The sequence below is a fragment of the Embiotoca jacksoni genome, unplaced genomic scaffold, assembly GCF_022577435.1.
Source record: "Embiotoca jacksoni isolate LCO1_2020_lvr unplaced genomic scaffold, fEmbJac1.0.p SCAF_6, whole genome shotgun sequence".
NCBI lineage: Eukaryota > Metazoa > Chordata > Actinopteri > Embiotocidae > Embiotoca > Embiotoca jacksoni.
In genome coordinates, this window is record NW_027185414.1 from 13,601,100 (window position 1) to 13,625,954 (window position 24,855).

The 24,855-nt window shown below is 38.5% G+C and overlaps 1 long non-coding RNA gene across 1 annotated transcript; it reads left to right on the forward strand.

Annotated features, from left to right (window-relative positions):
• Nucleotides 1-1,051: 1,051 nt before the first annotated feature.
• Nucleotides 1,052-9,546, forward strand: LOC138212845 (uncharacterized). Its single transcript, XR_011179497.1, has 2 exons — nucleotides 1,052-1,195; nucleotides 8,911-9,546. It is a non-coding gene; the product is annotated as an uncharacterized lncRNA (long non-coding RNA).
• The last annotated feature ends 15,309 nt before the right edge of the window (nucleotides 9,547-24,855 follow it).

Genomic DNA, 24,855 nt, shown 5'->3' on the forward strand with positions numbered 1-24,855 from the left:
TTCAGGCCCGTTGTGTTTTACCAAGAGCCCCAATACTCTGAGCCAATAAAGTCAACTTCACACCAGTGTGACATTTATTAATGTATCCTGCTTGTTTAAAAATATTAAATACAGGGTTTGTCCACCCTGTTGCCTTTTCAAATAGGCACATTTACAAAAAAGACAATTGTTGTAATATTTGCAAGTATTTTCTCCTAGATAGGCAAAGAAGCTGGCGCACTCCTCTGTGCATGTATTTCCCAATTAAAACAACTGACGTCAGACGTACTGACAAAGAGAAGCGTGAGGTCATCCTGAGGTTATTTAGACTTTAGATAAATATAAATAAATATGTAGATTTAAATGTGTGACACTGCACTGTGATTTGCATTCTCAGGATCTGACGGATGATTTTTTTTTTAAGTGTTACAGGTTCAGCTTTTACTAAAGCAATGGCCTCACAAAATAAATAGTAACCTATGCAGAAATGTTGCTGTAAAAAGGGTCGATTCAAATGTCAATTAACCAACTAAATTTCAGTATTTAGGCTATATATTTAGTGTCTGTAGTGAAACAAAAAACTACTGTAGAAGTTGGGCTTTGATGAAAAAACATTATGAAGCTGATTAAAATGTTTCAGCAGGGTGAGTTTTCTTTGAAAGGGTTTGTTTAAGAGTGTTGAACAGAAACCAACAAAACAAGCACAACAGACTGCATGTTATGTCTGATAACTAATAAATTCTTACTGTGAAGCGTTTTAAGTGTACAGTTTATCATCCCACATCACTTTTTTCATAGGTAGTTAATAATTGAATTAGTTGCAGTAAATATCACATAGGTTAACATTAAAAAAAAAAAAAAAAAAAAAAAAAAAAAAAATGTTCCCGCTTAAGTTATGGAAGAAATTTGGGGTTGAGATAATTACATTTTTGAAACAAAAATTGAGAGCCAAAGCTCTGGCAGAGTTGAATGAAACTTGTGAAATGCCATAATAATTTTCTTTGTTCCCAGGAGACTTCCGACTTACCTTTCACTGTTCTGGCAAACGGCGGAGCCTGTTCCTGTCTTTGGTTATCTAGCTGTATGAGTGTTAATCGTCCATCATAAAGCTAGATAACCGAAAGTAGGAATGACCTCCATCCCCAGCTACCTGCTTTTAGGAGATGAAATAAACCAACACAAAACTCCAATTCAGGAGGACATGATGTCTTTTCAGGTAGGTTAATGTCAAACTTTAAGTCAAGGCTTTTGGCATTTTATTTTTCACAATTAGAAATGCAACAATTAATTTGTTGATTGACCTTAGAATAATCATCATTTTGCTGATTGATTGATTTTTTTTTTTTTTAATCTCAAAATACCAAACTTTGTCTCCTTTCCCTTTTTCAATTGTGAGGATTTGTTGCTTTTGTTATTAGTTTATTAAATATATTGAACTGGAGCAATATGAGGACATCTTCTGAGGACAATTTACTGGCTGCTATTTTACCAATCTGTTAAGATTAATAAAATAATCTGATCATTAGTTGCAGCCCTTACACAGTTACCGGTGGTTTCCTGTTGACCCTCTTAAACAGCTTTAACTGCATGTTCAAATACACCTAAGATCAAAACACAAATAAGATTTCTATTGTAAACTCCTGTATTTCTAATGTTTTTGTCATCTATGGAAATGGGGAACGTGGGAATAATTATTTAATCACATCAGACAATTTGTCTTTAATATTTTTGAAAGTTAAAAATATAAAAGGGGCCCTTGCTGAATTTCCATGCTTTCAAATACACATGAATGTTCCCGTTTCTTTTAGACAGACTTTTATATCTGACTGATGCTGCCAAATTGTCTCCTGAATTTTTTTTTACATTAGATTTATAAAACCAATACCGCATTTTTTGTGTTTATATTGTTTTCAATGAACTTAATATCATTTGAATCTTCTTCACTTCCATCATAAACTAAATATTCTTTTCATTTGCAAAACTCTTAAAATGGTAAAATGTTTAATTTCTTTTAACATTTGGATAACAACAGTTTCTCGTATGACATCAGAAGATGCTGAAAGTTATGCAAAGTTAGTAGCTAAATATGTCTCTGACATAACTCGGGGATCATACTGTAAATGCTGAATCAACTCTCTTCTGCACATTTTAAACATCAAAACATCAAACAGCTTCATTATATTTCCTTTACTCTAATCTTGCCAATCCCAAAAATCCTAAATCCTAAAACAGGTCAAAACTGTCAAGACCAAAAACAACTGCCAGTTTACGCGTCACAAAAAGTAACCAAATAATCTTTTTCACGTTAAAATGTATATGTTTTATTATCACAATTAGTATAAAACTCCACCGATATCTTTATCTGTGAATGAAAAGCTTCCTGTGGTTAAAATATGTAGGGTTATCTGTGCATGTTAGAGCTCAGCCTCCTGATGAAAACACCATATTGTTTTATTTGTGAGTTTTCATGGTGTAGTCTCACTTTAAAATGTGTTGTGTTGGCACAAAGTGGGGCCACAATAATTGGTCCATAATTAGCTGTCTATTAGACCCTAATCAACACCGTCTTTGAGCCTCCTGTCTTAAGTCCTCTCTGGTGTGATCTCACTAACTAGAGATGCAGCTAATGGGGGAGGTCACATTTCTGTGGCCTTTTGAAGGTCATCCAATGAGACCTATAACTGCTACTGTAATTGAACAGGGAGTGAATAAGTCATTGATTCAGTGGCTGAAAATCTCATGACATTTGATTATATTGAAGCTGCTGAAACAAACACCTGACACCTGCCCTCTCTGTGATCCCACTAATGGGGAAACAACTAGAACAAGTGAAAAGTCTGTCAAGTTTACAGAAAACAACTCATTAAGTAGACAATAATGCACAGGTGATATTCTACTATTCTAGGCCACGGAAATGAAAGCCCTGCTTCAAGTTAAAGTAATTGTAGTCTGATGTAATATATATATTCAAGTCATTTTCCAAACAAAGTAACTAAAACTGTTAAGAGCAATCTCGTCACCTTCTCGCTCAACCAGCGCCCATGTAAAAAATAATTTTAAAATGGAGATTTAAATCAATTCTTTTTTTTATCAAAAAAAAAGCAGAGCAGCTAAAAAAAAAGGAGTATAGTAAAATATATATAGATATTTTTAAAACAAAAACAGTAGCCTACTTTCTTGCTTCCAAATGCTTATTTTTTTTAATAGTTATAAAACAAATCTCGATAAAAGGTCCAAAATATATTATTTACATTTGTAGAAAAAACATTTTTACGTTTTTAGTTAAATAATAATTATTTAGAAATATTGTAATATTCACTTTTTTTTTTTTTTTTTTAATATAGAGAATTAGAGGTCAAATACCAGGCCTTTAGTCTGTAGACCTCCTGCTAAAAATCTTTTGTATTATTGGCCTATTTTAACAGATAAATAAATTATTTACATATTCATCATTTTAGATGTTAAGGGGCAGAGATACATACATTTTTCCCGAAACAATGAATATGGAAAGAAAACTGATTTTCTCTGTTCCAAAATCTATAAAAGTGATGGCAATTGTAACAGACCGTGGAAACGCTGATACACGTTTCGTTAATTAAACAATAAAAAAATGATCAGAATTAAGTCAGGGCGCAGATGCGAAACTGGAGTTATATATTTTAACATTAGAGGCCCTTTTTTTTTTTTTTTTTTTTTTTTTTTTTCCAAAATATGCTACCTAAAGGACTAATTAATAAACACATATGGAAGAGAAAAATAGCCAGCAAACGTCTCTCTCTCACTTCCGTCTTGGACATCACGTTTCATTTCTCACCTTTACATACGCAGAGACTGCAGATCAAGTGTAACTTCCTTCTTGATTTCAAATGTGTTGAGGTGCTTCCTCCGGCGATGACCTTCTGTTTCCTGTCGTGATGTTGTTGAATAGAGACAGATTAATGCGAGACATGCAGAAACTCTGGTCCATCAGCAGGCAGCTCAAAACTCAACAGTGTGTATATAGTGAAAAAAAAATAAAACAATAACAACTTACAAACGCTCAGCTTTACCTGCAACGCTGAAACTGACAAGAGCCTCGCAGCGCGATTTATCCGACATTTGTGCTCTCTGTTAGTCTCTGGGCCTGTAACCGTGAAGCAGAACAAAAGTGCTCAAGGTTGTAAAAATAAAGGAAACAATAACGCATCTCCAGCCGATAATGAATAGGACGCAGACGAGCTCTGCATATTAACATGATTGCATCGAAGCTGCAGAGCAGCGAGAGTCGGCCTGTTTAAAGGCGCAGCAGCACTCTGCACGTCCTCCAACAACGTCTCCAACACCAAGGTCCACGTGCACGCTTCAATTAACGATGGAAATGTATCGTTTTATAATTGGAGCATTTATTGGATTGAATTGCTATTAAATATTTTTTTATGAAGGTGCACATATATAATATTTCAATGAAACCTCATTTGAATTTATATAACGTCTTTAGAAAGCTTGTGCCAAGGCTAACAGAAATAATTTGTATTTTAAATGAAAAACACAAAACGGTAGTCACATATATGTCCATAAGCAGCCCATACTGCAGGGCCATAAGATAGGATTCATGAAATCCTAAAAGTGCCCTCAATGTTTGTTACCTCTAATATTTCTTAACATAAATATTGTTGTTGTTTTTTTAAAGCTTTCCTCTGAATACCATAATTTAAATTCTCATTGGAAAGTGGTGAATCTTTCATTGCTAAGTTAAAAGTAGCCTTACTTGAATATGTGCTGCAAATTGCCGACAAAACCCCTCCATGTGTAAGCCTAGAAGAGGAAAAACACAGAAGACGTGACCGGTGTCTTCAACAAGGCCCTGCTTTCAACTTTTTTTCTCTCCTATTCCAGAATATTCAACCAATGTACAAATTAACTGTTAACATACTGTAGTTGTTAATATTAATGACAACTGCCGATATTACAAATGTTAAAGCAAACGTCTCAGCTGTAACAAAGATCAACTCAAACTTGACTGTGGATGCTGTTAGCTGGTTGTACTCCATGTGCCTCTTCTGTTTTATGTAACAAGGAGTTTTTAAAGGTTTGTGTTTTCTTATCACACCAATTATGGGTTTCAACTGTCAGCAACACTGCTGGAAAAATAAAGAGGGAACTGTTCCTTTATTAGGAGCCAGGCTGTAATTAGACATGCAGCTTTTGGGGGGAGGGTCAGTGTAAAGCTTGGTGATTATACCAGCTCACACACCAAAATACTGTATGACTGCCAGCACAGAGCACATGTGTAAATCCCCCTTATTAGCTTATTAATAAAGTATTTTATTCTCTGATTCAAATATTTCTGTGTGTAGACATTTAATGAGTTCTAGAAAACAATTAAATGTATCGGAGAAATAGCATTTGCTATGATCCATCTCCTCATTCTTGTTGGCCTGCAGCCACTCAGGGCAAAATACATCTCTGTCTACCACCAGAGTAAATTCAAAAATTACTGAAAAAAATTCATAAAATTAGATTTTCGTCACCTGCATGAGCCTTTACCACCACGACGTGACCTGCGCCTATAAAATGCACCTGTACACGTGCAAAGTGCAAGTGTTGTTTTTCACCTGATGCACAAACACAGTGGAGGTTTCTCCGAGTCTGTAGGTCAGTGCCGTGCACCGCAGCTGCAGGAGACCTGTTGGCCTGTTGGTAAACACTGGGCCCACATTATAATTCTGATCCTGGCTTCTCTTCACAATGACTGCTTTGTGAAAGCAGCACTTGACAAAGGTCTGCCACTTCTTTTTTCCCCAACATGGGAGAGGCTGTTGCAGTAAACCCTGGGCGTTGAGGTGGGAACAACAGTTCAGACCAGACCGTGGCAGATGCCTGCATTAAGCACAGCAGCCACACGACTGTCTCCTGGAAAAGTTGCCCCTTTGTCCTCCAGCCTCTTTATGTCTGACTCTCACAGTGAGTGTGTGGGTGTGTATTAATGTGTGGTCTCATGCCAGAGCTAATGTGACCGCTGTGTTAAATGTGAATCTGATTCATATTAATAGAGGGTGCTCAGTTATTCTATCATAAACAACCCACATATAACACACTTGTCCAAAAGTATACATGAAACATTTTCTTCTTGCACTGAAGTACACTGATGAGGCTAATCTTATCATAAATATGTGTTTTTGAGTTTCTCTTTCTAAATTTGCACATGTTGCACTGACGATAAAGAAACTCGGAATAACTGCAGGAATGTGTAAACTGGCGCCATCAGCAATAGAGGAAGACACAGAGACGCGAATAGAAAATAATTGAATATGCACAAACTTCAGCTTGGTTATGAGGGAGGAATTTTGTATGAGAAAGTTGGCACATTTAATGTGTCTTTGAGGGGTTGGAGGATCAGTTTCTGTTGCCATGTGTCAGAGGCAGGCAGCATGTTTACAGATATTAAAATATAATACCCAGATCTGACATTGATTATCTCTGGGTGAGGTGCACTTGTTTGATGAGTGAGGACTAGTGATGGACAGCTATGAGAGTGATGCATGTGTTGGAAGAACTGTTTTGTTGATTTTACAGTACAGGGGTTTTCAGTAGGGGAATGACTCCAGTCCAAACAGTCCTATATTTCTGAGTACCAGCAGAACCTGTGTAGACTAAGGACTACTGCGAGCGCTCCTGAAGGCAGCACATTGTATGTTTTACGTCCTTGCAGGCCCCCTCCCCCACCCCTTTCCCCCTCCCCACCCTCCCACAAGGACACCACAGCTGCGATCCTGTCTTAATCTGGGGATAAACACGATTATCCTGCTATGGCTTGTTCTTGGCTTTGTAACGGCGACAGGGGACCTTTCACAGCTCCCTCTTTCCCATGGTCGAGTGGGTCTGAGCAGCTAAGACCCCTGATGTGGACCAGTCGCCATTCATCAGCTTTAGGCTGGAGCAAACAAGCCCGTCACACTGACCCTGAGGAAGCTCGGTGTTCAAAATATTAGCCAAACAGTTATTGAGCTGCAGCTCCTCAAAGTCTGCTCCTGTCCTGATCTGTTCTCTTTACCTTCTACGTGGGTCACTAATTAGAGAGTAAGTAATATGTGATACAAATATTTTGAACAATGTGTATATTAAGAAAAGAAAATACATTATTACTTTTACTGGTAATTTTACAACCCTAAATGCAATATAATTATCATTATTATTATTTATATGGCTTTAATTTTGTTATATATTTAGCAATATTATTTCTAGTTTTAATTTTGCTTGAATTACAACTGTACTATATCTGCAATTTAATTTTATATTATTGTTGCTGATATAAAGTGAAAGCTTTTTTGGGGAGCTGACTTTCAGACAAAGTTATGATTATTAATTTTTTTCCCCTTTGGTCCAGACCAATTCCTGGGTCAAAAATGTACTTTCCAACTGTTGTTATTTTAATGACCTAATCTTTGAAAACTCATAAAACATTTTTTCATGATTTAAAAATGTTTTTTTTTTAGCATTCATAACACATCAAAGTATTTCATTTACCAAATCACAGAACAAAATCTCTCAGGGACAGATTTCCATTCTCCCCCGCCAGTCGCTCAGACTGTCAGTCAAGTTCAAGTTCACAGGGGTAGAAATGTCTGGACTCCTCTTTCACTCCTGTCGTTCCTCCCCCCCAAAACTCCCTCCCTCTCCTCCTATGCTCTGCGGTGACTGCATGGCGTTACTATGACAGAGGAGCTGTGGCGTTGTTATGGCAGCGGGCTGGACGACCCGGCTATGTGCTGGTGAAAAGGACAGCCTGTCACAGAGCGAGAGAGAGAGAGAGAGAGAGGGAGACTCAGGATCCCCCCAACAGCTGGGCACAGTCTCCCCCCTATACAGCCGCCCCCCTCGGGCTTTTCAAACACCCCCAGACCCTGGGAACACCAAGAATTCCACATTCATCATTCTCACACACACCCGGCACGCCCCTCTCAACCGTCCCCCACTATTACTCCCCAACCAACTCCTAACTCTGTAGGCACCTTTTGCATCCATGAACCATTTAACATCACTCTTTCCTTACACACACACACACACACACACACACACACACACACACACACACACACACACACACACACTTCTTTCTCTTGTTTTCTTCTCACAGGCCATAATACACACCGCCTCAATCAAATATAGGATCACAAGTCAACAAACCAAAACTGAAACATGAAGAGTGATGACAGCAAAGATTATACTTTTTCAAATTCATCCTTTCTGCATGTGTGTATGTCTGTGTATGTGTGTGTGCGTGTGTGTGTGTGCGTGTGTGTGTGTGTGTGTGTGCGTGTGTGTGTGTGTGTGTGTGTGTGTGTGTGTGTGTGTGCGTGTGTGTGTGCGTGTGTGTGCGTGTGTGTGTGTGTGTGTGTGTGTGTGTGTATGTGTGAGAAAGTAAGAGAGAGATTTTGTTGAGGTCTCATTCAACTTTGAGCATGAAAGGCAGATCATTTGCATAAACTGCATGCTGTCTGAGGGGTTTGGGGGTGGCAGCCATACTGAGAAAAGATATGAGGGAACATGAAAAAAAAAGAGAGCACAATCCTGCATTGTGGAGTTGCAGGAAGAAAGAGGAGGTCTGAATAAGAGAGAGGGTGAAAATTGGCAGAGAAAGGGCCTTACCATGTCTCCCAGTGGGATTAAATTGTCCAGGAACCTCTTTATATATAATTTGGTGAATCTGGCAGCAGCATGGCTGCAGGGCTGAACTCAGCCTGATCGTATACATCCAGCTCCCGCCTGAACTTCAGTTGACAAGAGCTACACGTACGCTGAGATGATGTAACCAGTTGAAGAACTGTGTAAATGTTCAGTGGTTGTCATCATTTCATCGGACTATTGTATATCCACACACAAACAATGTTCTGTGTTGAATTACAGCTAATCTGGATCTCTCTGTTGTTTCTGTTTTTTGGTTTTTTTTAGAAAACAACTGCCGCTGATGCCGCTGCTGTGGAGGATCTTCAGAGCTTCTACCAGTGATTCAGGGGTCAATGTGGGAGTTTGTCACTTTGCAATCAGGCTCAAATAAATCTGGCAGAGTATTCAAATACAGTTTTCTGTCACCACATGCAACACATGGCTGCAAGTATAACTGAATACAGATTTAACAGTTCCCACTGACCATAAATAAAAAGCATCCCCTACGCAGCAAAACATACTGTTTTGATGCAAACAGAAATATCACTGACCGCTATTTAAGTGTTTTTTATTTTAGACATAATTTTCAAGAGCAAGTTCTGCAAAATGAGGAAAACTATTAATTGATTTTTACTACAATGTCAATTTATTTGCTTAGACATTTGTTCCAGATGGTTATTGCCAAAATCTTATTGGGCCAACTGGATTTTTTTAACTCTTTGTTTTTGGTATTTCATCTGTATTTGAATGATTTCTCCATTAATGACATCAATAAACATTTTATGTAAACTTCCCGAAAAACAAAATGTTGAAAGGTAGTTATGTATCTTTTTAATTCACTGAAATAGCATTTGAGATTATCAAAGCAAGGCAACAGAGATGTGTTTCATCTTTACTCAATAAAAAGATCCAGAAACATAATGGCTCTGTGATTATTAATGTACTCAAACTGTTCATAAAGACTTGTCTCTATCAGCACCTTGGACAGAGGCAGTCGACTGAAAACAAGCCAAAATCTAAAATATGATCTATTTATAGATTTATAGTGTGCTGCATTAACCGTTCAGTCAAATATAATTGTCTAATATAATATATCCTTAACTGTTTATCAGAGCTGTCATTTACATACCAAAAAAAACAAATAATAATTGGGTCCAAAATGTTTTTTTGTTTTTAAATGTGTTTCTGGATAACAATGAAATAATAAAAACAATTGAATAATGACAACTTGGACACAAAATAATGCCTTCGGATTGAAGCACTTGTGTTGAGATGTGTTTGTGTGTTTGGATGCAACTAATTGAAAATGAAACTGAGGTCATAACTGTAAACGCGAATGAAGGTATTATAAACCGAGTGTTGTTCACATGTTATTACAGACTTCTGCATGTTTCCTCACGCTGGTTTTGTGGTTTTGTGGATCTCATGTCCAGAGAGCGTTAGTCTGCTGCTGGACAGAGAGTCTTGACCTTTTACTCTCTTGGGACACAACTTGACCCGGCACAAGCCAAGAGACACGTGTGTGATCCTCGGATGACCTGCCAGACTTTGTAACGAGTCAGGACAGATCTCAGCTGATGTTACTGCACCTGACCCAGTCCTGTCAAGTGAAGTCCTCACAGCATGGAGGCTTATAGTTAAATTTCTATAGAATAATATCTTATCTTGTTCGCGAAAAGAATGGAAGGACAGACCAAAAGAAAGACAGAAACACAGACATACATCAAGGGATGAAGGTAAGAAGGAACAAACAGCAGGTCCCTGGGGCTTTTTAGGGGGGGTGAAAGATCAAATCTCAGCTTTCATCACTCTATATGAATGCATGTATTTGATATCAGGATTCCTGGAAATACGATGAATGACTATTTGGTTCTGCAGAGAGTTTACAGTTTTGATCATACTCCAGTCTTAATGTGAAATTACGCCCAAACAAAAGACATGGGAAACATATTTCAGCACAAAAACTGGAATGCCGAGTCCATCACCAGCGCCTGTCCTTAAGACCACTTGTGGTTGAATGACACTCTTGAAACTGCATGTTAATGCCTCTTTTTGTCAGGTTTTCAGGTAACAACATACTTTTGGCAATGTAACACACGTAATGATTTTTTTTCACATTTGAGTATTGACGCCTGATTTGGAACTGTGACTAGATCTCAGAAGAATTTCATGTTCAAGGCAGCACTGCACATAATCCGTCCGCATTTCATAAAAGTGAGATGTTAAAAATAAACGTAGAGTACCTCAAGATGGACTCTGTACAGTAAGTATGAGTGATGCATGTAAAACTGTCAGCCAGAGTTGAGCAGAGGAAGAGCTGCTGGCTGCAGGTGCTCTTCTCTCATGGCACTCGGTGTGTTTTCATTCATTAATTTTCTACTTGTCAACAGATCTGGATGGATGTTGTCTTTTGTCTTGAGTCACTGGAGGTCAAATTACTCAAAGCTGAGAAATACATTTTGTGCACTGTAGAGAACAAAGCGTACTTTTATGTGCTATTAATATACTTACTATGAGTACCATTCATTACACTAAACTCTCGTTGATAGGTGACATTTTCCACGAGACAGGACTGAATGTAAAACTGTTTATCAGAGCTGTCATTTACATTAAAAAAAAAAATATACGTTTCACTCTGCAAGCAGGAAGTGAGACATTTAGAGTGAAGTCCGATGCCGTTTGTCTACCTCATGAATGACGAGTAGGCAGCTGTAGACCAGGCTTGTGTCTGTGGAGAGCTGCAGATGATTGTCCAGTCATTTATATCTTCCAACTCAGTGAGCTTTAGGTCTTGTTCTCTGCGTTTGCATAAGAATAGAATCAGGTCCTGTGAACTTCCCCAACCTATTGACCCAGCTCCCCAGACATGAATAGCACTGCTTTGAGGCTCCCCAGCCTCTCAAACAGGCTTTAACCATGCCTTAAGTCCCAATCATGGTAATTTAATATATCTTAAGCCCCTGGCTGTTTTGCTGGAGCCCTTCTACCGTTTGTTTTAGGCATTCTCTGCTTTTCACCTCATCAGCACAACCCAGCGCAAAATTTAAGGGGCTGCTTTGGCACTACAAGTTCCTTTTGAGCAGCTAAATAAGCCTGGATTTCTTATAATTAGAAAAAGGTTTTCTTCAGTCTTTTTATTTGGAAGAAGAAGGGACATCTCACCAATGATAGATGAAGAACATGGAAACAAGCTTTCGACTCATCAGTGAACAGTGAACATGTTATATATTTATATATACAAAACTGAGGAATATGCAAACATGGGGCTTCAACACAACTCATTTATGTCTGTAGATCATAACAAACGTTTTGAAAGAAATGTTTAAAACTCAGGAAATGTTATGTTCAAATTTAGATAAAATCATAATCATTAAACTTAAATTTATCTTCATTTGTTCATAAGTGTGTATGAATAGTGATGCTAATATAATTTTTTTTCCAAATCTGAAACTAACACTTTTACCTGTTATCAGTAAGGATTTGTCATTTTTTTATAGAACCATTTTTTTCCTTCTATTTTTGGTTCCCAACAGCTTTATAGTGACGACAGAATACATCAGACTTAAAGATAAGATTGTGCTAACAAAATTTGAAGAGAGGGCAGTTTAAAAGACAAATAAGGATCAAAATGAATGCACAAAAAGTAATAAAAAATAACATAAAAATAAGCCTGGACTCAGAACTAAACAGGATGCTAAGTGTCGACGCTTTCATAACGACACTTGTGCCGCACTGGCTGATTATAAAAGCAGCTATCCACTCCAGTTCTCCCCAAATGCACAAGTGCTTGTTCCATTTCCAATAATAAAGGCAAAAACAAGGGGAAATCTACTTTCTAACAAGGTTTTAATAGGTTTTACATACAACTACAACTTTTTTGTGGCGTTTGTACAACTGGCTGAATGACATCAGTTTCTGGCACTGATGACTGAGATATTGTTAACCACACATCTAAATGCATGCCGGGGCCTGAAACATGACAACGCAGGGGCCACATGCATGCTAAGTGGTTTGTAAATTAAAAATGCCATTTCATTGACTCGTTGTTTACTGAAATAGACAATTAAAACTATTGTTCATAGAATGTAAGTGGACTCCTGTTTCCTATTAAAGCTTCATTTAAGATAAAAGCCTTTGACAAACAGTAACAAAAGATTGCTCTTCTTCAGTTTATTGTTTTATGGACAACATTGTGATTTGTTTATAACCACAGTGTGAAGTGAATCATTTTACTGATGAAGATGGCCATTCAGCACAAAGACAATTAGTGTGGCATGTACTCATTTAAGCAAACAGGTTGTGGATATTGCCACTCCAGATGAAATATGTTAATCTGACAAACAGGAAGGAAAATAGGAAGGTAAATAGTTTGCCAGGTGTTTGTGTTATTATATACAATTAAAAATGAGCCAGGAATCGATACACAGAGTTTCTAATAAGTATGTCTTCATTCAGATTTACAGAAAGGTTTCACTATGTTAAAACTCAACTTGCTTTATATGTTGAAAACGTATGTTGAAAGGTAAAAGGTCAATTAAAAGTAATTCTATTTTTGTATCTTCACAATGATAAACTACTTTTCAGCTCAAGAAAAATTTAATTATTGCATGAGATTATGATCATATTTACATATTTTTAATACATGAGATGCAGTCTGTCATTGAATCCTTTCTAAGTGTTCTAATTCAAAATATCCTTCCATATAGAGAGTCGCTGTATGGTTGTGGATTTTTTTTTTTTAAATATCTGTTTGTCCAAAGCATTTTTTGTCTCTGACAGTGCAAACATAATAATTGAATGTGTATATTAAAGGAGATCCAAATGAAGATACACTATAGCATATTGTCGAATGCATCCCTAAATATTTATATTATGAAATGGACAATATTTTTTTATAGCAGGTTGATGAACTCACAGTTCAGAGAAATGCAGCTGGGACAAAGTGGAGTCCATTCAGCAGAATGAATGACAGGAAGCTGAACTCATTAAGTGTGAAAGAGGAGCAGAAGAGTCAGAGAGATCATCTTCACTGATCTCTGAAAATATAAACTGAGCAGTAAACCACCAACATGAGCACTTACCTCTCTTGTTTCTCTGACTGGTGTCACTGGGTCAAAATCATCAAGTTCTTCAGCTGTTACAATTTGGAAAGATTTAGAATTTACAAATATTACTAGCACTTAAGAATTAATCATAAATTTAAAGCAGTTAAATATTTGAGTGTGTCTGTGTTGCTTTTGTGTAACTGCTCAGCGATGAACCGTTAAGTAGAAAAAAAAAAAATTGTAAACTGGACTTAAAGGAGAGTAGAGTGTATTTCGTTGATACTGCTGTCTTTGTTGTTGTGGCACCACCTGCTGGAAATTAAGGATAACATGTTTCATCACTTTAAGTCCATTTATTACCTTTTTACCTGCAGATAACTCTTTAACTGAACACAAACACATGAACAAGCTGAATGTAACCACAATGACAACACAACCTAATATCCAGTTGTGAAAGCTGTGCTGAGATTATTTCATTTGGCGAATTTGAGCATTTATCTGCATTAAATTCAAGTGTTTGCAGGTTAGCTTCCAGTTGCTACTGAACTAGTCTTCCTGGTGTTGTTTAACTTCCTCACTGTGTTCCTCTCACATACATTTAAAACACAAAGATAAAACTGAAATCCAAATATATTATCTAGTTATCCAAGGTTGGAACTATTTCCTTAAAAGATAGTACATGCAGGAAGAAGTGATATATTTCTTCTTGCTTGTTTTGCACATGAAAACATGTGACTGATTGGATACATTAAATAACTGGTGAGGAACATTAATATAGACAAATATTTGCAGTTTGGGAAGCAGGCTCAAAATGTTTTTGTTTTTATAATGCAACAATTGTCAGTGCTGATGTAGTTTCTAGTTTTTAGAAGAAAAAAAAAATCGTAGTTTTGTGAAAAATAATACATAAAAAGGCAAAAACTTGAACAATATCTATTTGTTACAACCTGTTTGAGAACAAGATGATGAATCTCGAAGAGCTTCCGTGCAAACAACAGATAGGACGTATGTTAGCACTCACAGCAGATAACTTTCAATCGTCCATCTAACCTCTTCAATGCAGACCATTGTTTCAGTTCTCTGGATAGGCTGATGAGCATTTGGATATTTTCCCAAAGACAGAGATGGGACTGGTCCTGAAACAAGGACATCATCAAAGTTTTGGACACAAAACCCCCTGCAGCTCTGCAGATACATAAACCCCTGAGAGGAGAGATTTGTACAAGACAACAAAGCACGCATTTGTTTCTCTTCTCTTCACGTCCCAATCAAAGCCTCTAATTAACACGGTTTCCTTTCAGATAGTGGAGATCACATAGTAGCAATTATCTTTGCAAACTTTGATGAGGTGGAATCCCATGCATTTATAGCTGCACAATCGACAATAATTTCAGTCCCTGGTCTGGTTCACTGCACAGCCAAAGCTTAGTGAGGCCCACTCTGCCAAAACCAAATGATCTCTAATGAAGGCCCATACAATGATCAGTGTAGTGCCACACACACACACACACACACACACACACACACACACACACACACACACACACACACACACACACACACACACACACACACACACAGACATACACGCACACACAGCACACGCACTCACACGCTCATGCACGCACACAGTCACACACACGCACACAGACACACATGCACACAAACACACACACACACACACACACACACACACACACACACACACACACACACACACACACACACACACACACACATACAGACACACTGCTTTGCTTTATTTCTAATAACTGTAGAAAACTCTAATCTCATCTGGATGGTAACATAATTTTTTTGTAATAGCAGCAACCTGGACTCTTTTCAAGCAGCAGGATGTTTAGTAGCAGGCAGAGTTTGGATATTCTTGTTTTAAATCCTGAAATGCTGAATAGTCATACCTGCAAGGAAAAAAAACTAAAAACGTTGGAAAAGTTTTAGCCATAGAGCAACATGGGAACGACAATGTTGATCAGTCTGTCCACCATTTTGTTCCAGTCTGAGTATTTGTTGGATTGTAATGAAACTTGGGACATTAAGAAATAATGATATTCCCATCAGCTTCAACTCCTCACATGCTAATTACTAAAAGTTAGCATGATTAAAAATTAAAAAAAAAATAAAAGATGTTGAGAACAGTAAAAACATTTTCTGTTAAAAATCTGCATGTTCACATGCAGGGATTGTTTAAGTCAAAGCAACATGGTTCTTAAGTAAGCGCTTGTAGGGAAAGCACAGTTAGGTGAGGTCCTGCTTTAGTGCATGATGGTTTACTGTCGTGGCTTATTGGGACACTTAATGGAACTAATACACTTGTGCTTTTCTTGCAATGAGAAGTTAATATCTGCCGTGACAAAGGTCTATTGTCTTAAAGAGCCATCAGTGGCGCTGTAGACTCAGTATTTGTATTACTGGCTGTGGCACCTTGGACTGCAGACTGCGTATCAAGTTCAAGTTTAAGTCAATTTTTTGTTTCAAATGCAAACAATTAAAACACGACTTCATTATAAATGTGACAAAACAAGACCAGACATAGATAATGCAAAGCCTGCAAGCAATAACTGATTTAATAAAGTTCATATGTCATGAGAAAAGCATAACGAATGCAGTCTGTATACGATATAAACATGTGCAAATGTGCAAGCACTTACTTGATGTATTGGCTGGTATTTGTTGCCAAAGTTATACACATTTTCAAGCAAATGAACCCAGCCAGGAGATGTCACACCACAGAAACAAATACTGGAAGTTACACGACAAGATTGAAGCTCACTGTTCTAACCTAATTGGCTGATTGCATTAAAAATAAATTCAATATAATCCAAATGAAAAAAATAAATTCATGTTTAACCCAATAGCTCAGTTTTTAAATCAAAACCCAAAAACCAGAAACACTTTAAATTTTGCTTGTCCTTGACACACAAAAAAAAGTGCCCTCAGACAAGGTCTCTCACACACACACACACACACACACACACACACACACACACACACACACACACACACACACACACACACACACACACACACACACACACACACAAATACAAACAATGTTCATAAAAACATCCCTGAGCCTGCAAGCCCGTGAGGCTGTGAGGGAGAAGGCTTGAATATCATCAGGAGAGCACACAGCCACAGGGCCACAGTGTGTCTCTGTGGCCAGGCAGGGCACTGTGAGCACATCAGGTTTTGTGAGGCTCTGACGAGATGTGACAGCCCAGCTCGCACTCAAAGATCCCAGAATTTGGTCCACTTTTCTGCCTTTTCCATTTACAATGCTTCAGTGGAGATTTCTTTATTTCAGAATGGACAATGGTCTCTTTCTTTCTCGTTGCCTACATCTCCCTCGCTCTCCCTCTCACATTGCGCGTACGCTCACACACACACACACACACACACACGCACAAAGCCTCGCTAGCAGACGCACGCACACTTGCTTGCTGTCATGCTCATTTTGATGGTAATTAATGACATCACCGCTGCGTGCATGAGCATGGTGGTGTGGTGTGTGTGTGTGTGTGTGTGTGTGTGTGTGTGTGTGTGTGTGTGTGTGTGTGTGTGTGTGTGTGTGTTTTGGGGGGGAGAGGGGTATGCGTTTGTTTGTTGAGCAAACCGTGGGAACAGGGAACTCTCCAGGGTGGCGAGTCAGGGCCTCCAACAATACATATGCTGTTGCTTTTCACCCAAACACCCTCCCTTCCCAGGAGAATCATTGCTCTCCCCACCTTTCCTGTCCCCCTCTTTCCCTCCTTTTTTCCATGGCTTTCCCTCCTTCGTTTGCATTTGTCGCAGGGTGAAGTGGGAGATTACTGCCCCCTCTCTGTCACTGTCTCATCAGCATTACAGTTGGGTTTTTTCTTTTTCTCACAACTCCTGACAGGCATTTCTCAACACTTAGGTAATTTTTAGTTTTTAGTTTTTTTTTTTTTTAACTTTTCACACAGTCAGCACACAGGAATTAGTGAGACAGATATGGGTCACTTTTTATGGCTTTGACATCTTTTGAAATGGATGAACTGTTTTCTTACCATCACTACTATATATGTACACTCTCTAGTTTGTATGTTTATATACTGTTGTGAAGCAATTTCAAATTTTTATTTTCTGCTAAATTTTACAAAAAACTCCAAACTGGGACATAAAACACCTATTAGCACATATTTTCATCCATCTCTGAAAGCCTTGTGCCAGGTTTGGAAAGGTGGCAGGTTTGGTAACTTTATGAGACAATGTGACGTTTCACTACTCTTTTCCAGTTACAAAGTGGTTCGCAGCCCATCCCAGGACGGTGTCACATTTCCTTCCACCTTATTCCTCATACCTACTAACGATTGGTTTTCCTCATGGCCTTGGAAAGCTTCTCATGAGTGATGTGATCGGCTATCCCTCTTGTGCAATGAATGCTGATTTCTGGACATCTGCAGGTTACTGCCAGGGATGGCTCTGGGAGGGCGTAAAGGGTTCTCTGTCAGGTGAATAGCAACAGAGGGCATGAAGCTAGATGTGGATAAGAACTATGGCCACATGCGGAAGGCAGAGTTGACGAGCTCTATTATTCAAGACATAGACTCCACAAAACCTTTGAAGGTGTCCCTTGGTTTTGAGCACCAAGACATTAGCAGTAGATCCTTCAAGTGCTGTAAGTTGCGAGGAGGAGCCACCATGGATCAGACTTGTTTTTGAGGCACATCCCACAGGCACTCGATCAGGTCAAGATCTGGGTCATTTGGAGGCAGAGCCACAACCTTGACCTCCATGTCATGTTCCTAATCCCATTGCTGAACAATGTTTGCAGTGTGGCAGGGTGCATTATCCTGATAAAAGAGAATAAAATTGCCAAAAAGCAGTGTGTGTGGTTAGCAACAATCTTTAGGTTGGTAGTATGTGTCAAAGTCACATCCACACGAATTCCTGGACTGAGGTTTTCCTCCAGAACATCGCCCAGAGCATCACTTGCCTCCGACAGCTCGTCTTCTTTATTGGTTGTCCTTCCTTGGATCATTTTTGTTAGGTATCAATCATTGCAGACAGCGAACACCCCACAAGACTTATTGTTTTGGAGATGCTCTGACCCAGCGGTCTAGCCATCGCAACCTGACCTTTGTCAAAGCTGCTCAGATACTTACACTTTCACTTTTTCTTGCTTCCACCACATCAACTTCAAGAACTGACTGCCCACTTGCTGCCTAATCTATCCGCTCTCTTGGCAGGTATTATTGTAACAAGATAATAAATGGTATTCAGTTCACCTGACACCGGTTTAAATGTTATGGGTGACTGGTGTATATCTATATCTGTGGTGACCTTAGAGACTGAATGGTGAATAACTTTGTAGTGTATTAATGGAATTAATTGTTTCAACTTGGGAATTTTGAATTACTCTTTGCAAAAATGAATTAAGTCAGTTGAAGTATATGATAGTTGTGTGTTGTATTCTTGAGCATAAAATACTATAATATTGTTTGAAGTGCCTGTTCTTGTTGTAATGGACAGAAATATCACACTGGTCGTCTCTACAGTAGTCTGCGAGACTGCTGCTTTATATTTTGAAGACAAGTAATATCATTCTGTAAAGAAGATGAAGAGGCCGAGTGATCAGTCCATAGCTCGGTATTCCTGTCCTTATATCTTACTATTTAACTTTCTTTGGTATCCATTACTACTATCTTAAATCTTTATTCTATTACCCTCTACCAAATGCCATAAGAATTGTTTCTAATAGTATGCGGATAAGGGTTTTGATCTTGTGGAACGAAGACTTGTTGAGAAGAGTTTCATTTAACTTTTACTCATCTTAGTGTTTGAATTCTCCATGTATTCACAATTACAGCAGATCGATGGAAACTCAAAGGCCAGAAAGAACATTTAGATGCCAAACAGCAATGAATATTTAGTTACTGATCACTTTTCTGAGATTGGCAAATATAGAATTTGTTTGTTTGGACTTTCTGTCAGGTTGATTATTAAAACTGCAAAGTGAAAGACATAGAAATGTAAACAATAAACCAACCGAATGCTCTCAGTAAAGGGACACTGTCCCGCAGATAACATATAGAATTATCTTGTATTATGTCTGCAAATTGTTATGGAAAGAAAGAGTGAAATATTATAATTGCATTGCAGTAATAGACTATTGGCAATAAGAAATATACAAGCAGCAAAATAATGTGTTTTATTTTCTATTATAAAAATTCCAAACTATCGCTCAGGCATTAATTGGGGCTCTCCAGGGCAGGTGCACCTAATTAGCGAAACTATTCAGTTTGGATCCGTCGCACATGTTTTTAACCAGCTCTGATTTCTGCTTCGTTCAATCTATGCAGGGAACTAGTGGCCTTTGTGCCCAAATCAAAGCACTCCCCTTCTATGAATAGTGATTTATCTGGTTCTCCTCCTCACTAGAACTGGCAGAGAGGTCTTCCCCCCTGAGACTTTCCCCTTTGACCCCAACAAATGGACTCTTGTCAACTGAATAAAAAAGTAGTGATCGGTCTTTAATGATGCCTGGTGCGCAGGCAACGGACGTTTGATGAGTGACAGAAAGGCCTGGTGGAGCTCAGCACTCAGTGGGACGTCTTGTGGTATTACATTAACATTACGAGTTCGGGACGGTGAGGTGGTTAAGTTTAGATGACAGAGTTATCTTTCAACACATCTCAGTGGACCCTAAGTATGTCATGTGAACTAAGGCTGCTATAAAGAACTATAAATATCATTAGCCTTGGATTTTTTTTCTAGTGTGATAACATAATGAAAGCATTGAGATGTGGCTAGTGATTGTCACTGTCATGTGGCAAGTAGCTATTGAGCACCACTGGAGGGACAGGAGCTTTTAAGGAGTGTGCTGATGGGTTGTATTTAGACCACAAGGGCCCCTGATATCTTGCTCAGTGGCTTGTTGAGACCACTTGGTGAAGACACAGAGAAAATATAGGTTGTTCTGTCCATCTATGAGCCCAGTTGGTCACTGCAGCCTGCTGCAATCAGCTCACAAAGGTGATATAATTGCCAGGGCAAGATGGGACAAGGCCACTGCCTTTGGAGTTCTTCAGTCTCCTCCTTTTCCCATTGCACCTATTCTCTCCCTCTCTATATGGACTAATTATGCTCCCCTCCCTTATTGTCCCATTATTCCTGTCCAACAACAGGCCAATTTGTCCCTCCAGTTTGGCTCCCGCCTCCCCTCCTGCTGCGTTATTTAGCCCCTCTTCTGCACTTCAATGGCAGGTACTGATTAGAGAATTTCCACGACCTCTTCGCTATTCCTCAAAAATCCCTCCTCCCCTTCCCAGCAACCTTTAATCTGATTACAGGCTTTCTGCTGCTTTTCAAGGGAGGCCAGTCCCAGGAGGACAATAGCAGACCAAGTGGTTTCACAAACACTCTCCCCAGGGTCATATGATTCACAAGAGGAGGTGCGATTACTCTCCTCTGGCATCAGGTCCCTGCAAGGTCTGTGGAAGAGATGCAAGAGAAACATCTCTGTCACAGCATTTCTGTCTCTCACCTCCTGGTTGCTGTCCAGATCTCAGACACACATCTGATTCAAAGCCTCTCATATTGATGTGTTCTTTTCTATGTTATAAGCAAAAATACCAGAGCTACTGCCTTGATTTGGAACCTTTCATTGTGCACACAGACTAACATTTTGACACTACTCTTTATTGCTGTATCTGGTGTTTTGGCTGTAAATCAGTCACTTTGCTCCAGTACGTGTTGGAGAATTTTCTGTTCACTTTGTCTGTTTCATAATATATTTGACAGGTTCAAGCTGTACTTTATCATTAATCTAAATAACTATAATCACCTCCAAAATGTATTTTTTTTTTTTAATTCTATTGAACATTGTTTAAAATAGATTTATAAATATATATATTTTTAAATATGCTAAAATGGCAGCATATATGTCAATGTCATTAATTAAACATGTCATACCTGCCTTACCATGTATTTATCTGAAAGAGATATACAAATATTGATTCATTTGATCTTTAAAAAAGTGATCATCATCATTGCATAGTGCTGAGCTGTGGTAGAATTGTTTTTTTTTATTAATTAATTCAAGCTGTTTTGCCTACTCGTTCTATTTCCTGTTTTATTTTGGTACTTACCTCTTGTGTCATTTCAGGACACTTCACTTCCTGTCCCTTGTGTTTTCCGCCTTCTGTGATTGTCTACCCCGCCGTGATTGGTTACACCTGCATCCTATTGTCTCTCTGTCCTCCTGTCTCTCCCCTCACTTCTTTGCTAGTTGGTTGCAGTTCATAGCTCTCTGTTCCAGTGTTTCCGATCTGTCAGTTTGTTAGTGTATGACCTGAGCTTTTGTCTTTTTGGATCTGTCTTTGCCTGCACTTCTGCCTGAGTGGATTGATTACTGGTTTTGACTCCTGGAACGTTTTTCACTCTGCCTTTTGGATTATTCTCTGGACACTGTCATCTGTGGTTTTCTGAACTGTTCTCCGTAAACTCTGTTAACCAAAGCTGTGTCTCTGAGTCGTGCTGCTGAGTCCTAGACTTCCTGCCCTGTTACAAAAGTTCTTAATTTGGTTGAGTATTATATTAAAATTGTAACTTCTGTCACATTCTTCACTCTCATCAGTGTAAACTGTGAGTGCACAAATGTCACACGATATGAATCTATAATACAATCTGAATGTTGATATAATGTCTTCAATTGCATTGAGTAAAGCTGTCTTTTAATGAGGCTTTGACCTGGTACACCATTGCTGGTATTAACATCAATAAAACTGATCTGCAGGAAAACAGTGAATAAAAAAATGTATAATTGAAAAAAATATAACGGCATGTATGTGATATTCTGTTGCAGACTGAGACAATCACAGCAGTGTTTCAACCCCACAGTTAGCTTGTTTAACCCCTTCATACTTTTCAGGGACCTCTTCTCAATAAAAACCAGCACAAAGCACATGTCCACCCAGTGTATTTAGAGTTCATTAATGTCACAGTGATTGGTCAGGAAATGAACCTATTGACTGGCCTGTCCAGGGCTCATTACCATCAGAATAAAGGCTGCAGAGAGACCAGAGGCCTGGGGGCAACAAGCGTGCCCACGATGACCCAAGAGAGCTTCCTTAACAATGACTGTCTGGATTCAGACCTTGGGCCTGTTTCACAAAACCTAAATAAAGGTTTAAACTGGGATTTTCTGGGTATCCTGGTTTAGATAAGCCTTGGTTCGGTTTCACAAAAGCAGTAACACACAAGTTACCGTGGAGATTTATTCAGTGAAACTAACCTGGTCCAAACCAGGCTAACAGCCAGGCTTACTTAATCCTGGTGCCTTTCAGTCAGTGTTTACTCTGATCAGAAACCAGTTTCTTACAGTTATTCCCTGTCAAAGGGAAGTTTTACTATAAAATAAATAATAAAAGAAGTTTCCCTTTATAAAGACTATTGTTTATATTATTACTTGAGGTTTGATTAATATTTTATTGCAGTTACTTGGATGATTATAAACAGACAATAAAGTTGCACAGGTGTTTTGAATTAAGTCATGAAGGCAATAAAGTATTAAAACATGAGTGTTTCTCCCTTTACAATCATGTGCCCTTGATGATGTCATCGATGATAAAACACATACGGGCTTTCTGATGGAAAAAGCTGTTTCGGGACAAGTCGGACCTCTCGGCTTTTCTGAATAACTGCCTGCATCAACTTTCCCAAGATTCAGCCCCACGCAGCATGAAGCTCTGACCGTCCTACATATCATCTGTACTGGGCTAAACATTTTTTCAATTGACATGTTTCTCTTCCTGCAGCAGGAGAACCTGAAAATCTGAGCAAAGCCTTTATTTGTCTCTGTTAGAAGGTATATTTGTCTTCGAAATAATATTCTCACATCTTTATTATCTCCCCACAGACGTGTGTGCTACATTAAGGAGGATTTTTTTTTTTCCAAATCGCAGGTACAATGAATTATAGATTATGTGTGTGTGCGCAAACACGTACATGGAGAGAAAAGGGGGGAGGGGGGTAATCTTCATGGTTAATAATGTGAGTAACATTAAGTTCCTCTGCTCACTTTTAGGGCATTAATGTGTACAACTGATAATTCGAGCCAAATAACTCCTTGAATTATAGAAGTACGATTGTTTTAGTTCAGATCTGTAGTCGGTTAATTTTTATTTTCAGGAAACAACGCACTCAGTCCACTAATATCTGACACACCTCGAGCTCCTTAATTAAAGCAACAGTGTTCTTTTTCACATTTTGTCCTTTTCCTCCTCGTATGCTTCCATTAAGAGCTGTTTCTCATTGGGATTTAAGCATGTGTCACGTCTCTTTTCCATTTCACATCAGTGAATCTGTGATCTACCTCGTGGGCTTTTGAAGACAGCCACAAATGCGCATTTATCCGGATTAATTACACCTGGCTTGAACTCGCCACACCTGATCAGCAAGGCTTGGCAATTGTGAAACAGGTGAAACCAGGATGAACTGACTGGGCTCGGTCAAGCCTGGCTTGAAACCATTATCCTGGATATCTTAAATCTGCTTTTGTGAAACAGGCCCCTTAAGTCAAGTCAAAACGAAGGTATGGATTGCTGTTGCAGAGATGGGGTTATTTCTCCAATCACTCATCAGGGTCTCATGAATTAAAATTGGTGGAAAACTGCTCTGGAAGCAATGTCTGAAAAATGTGTGCATATCTAAGATCATCTAAATTCAAACTTTTAAAATTATATTTACAGCTATCAGCTGGGTATTGTTTTTGATTAAAAAAAATTATTAAAAAAAACATCTTTGTAATTGAAATCAAATGAAGGCAAATTTGGGCAAATTATAATTTCCTGTTTTAGCAGCTGTGTCTCAACTTCCAAAAATGGTCTGTACAAATGGACATGACAGGCAGTAAATAGAGCTGTGTGGATGATTCATACAAACACCAAAATCGACAACCGGCTACATTTACCTAAATGCACGAAATTTGGTGGACGTGTTTCACACCGAGATGTACAAAAAAGTTCCATTACGTCAACTCAACAGGAAGTCCGCCATTTTCAATTTAGTCGTAATTTTTGGCAATTCACACATGTTGTACTTTAACTAACTCATCCTACAGTTTTTGTCAGACCGACTTTAAATTTAGTCTCTGCACTCTTAACATGTTTGGAATTAAAAGTTACCAAAACAATTTGTTTTC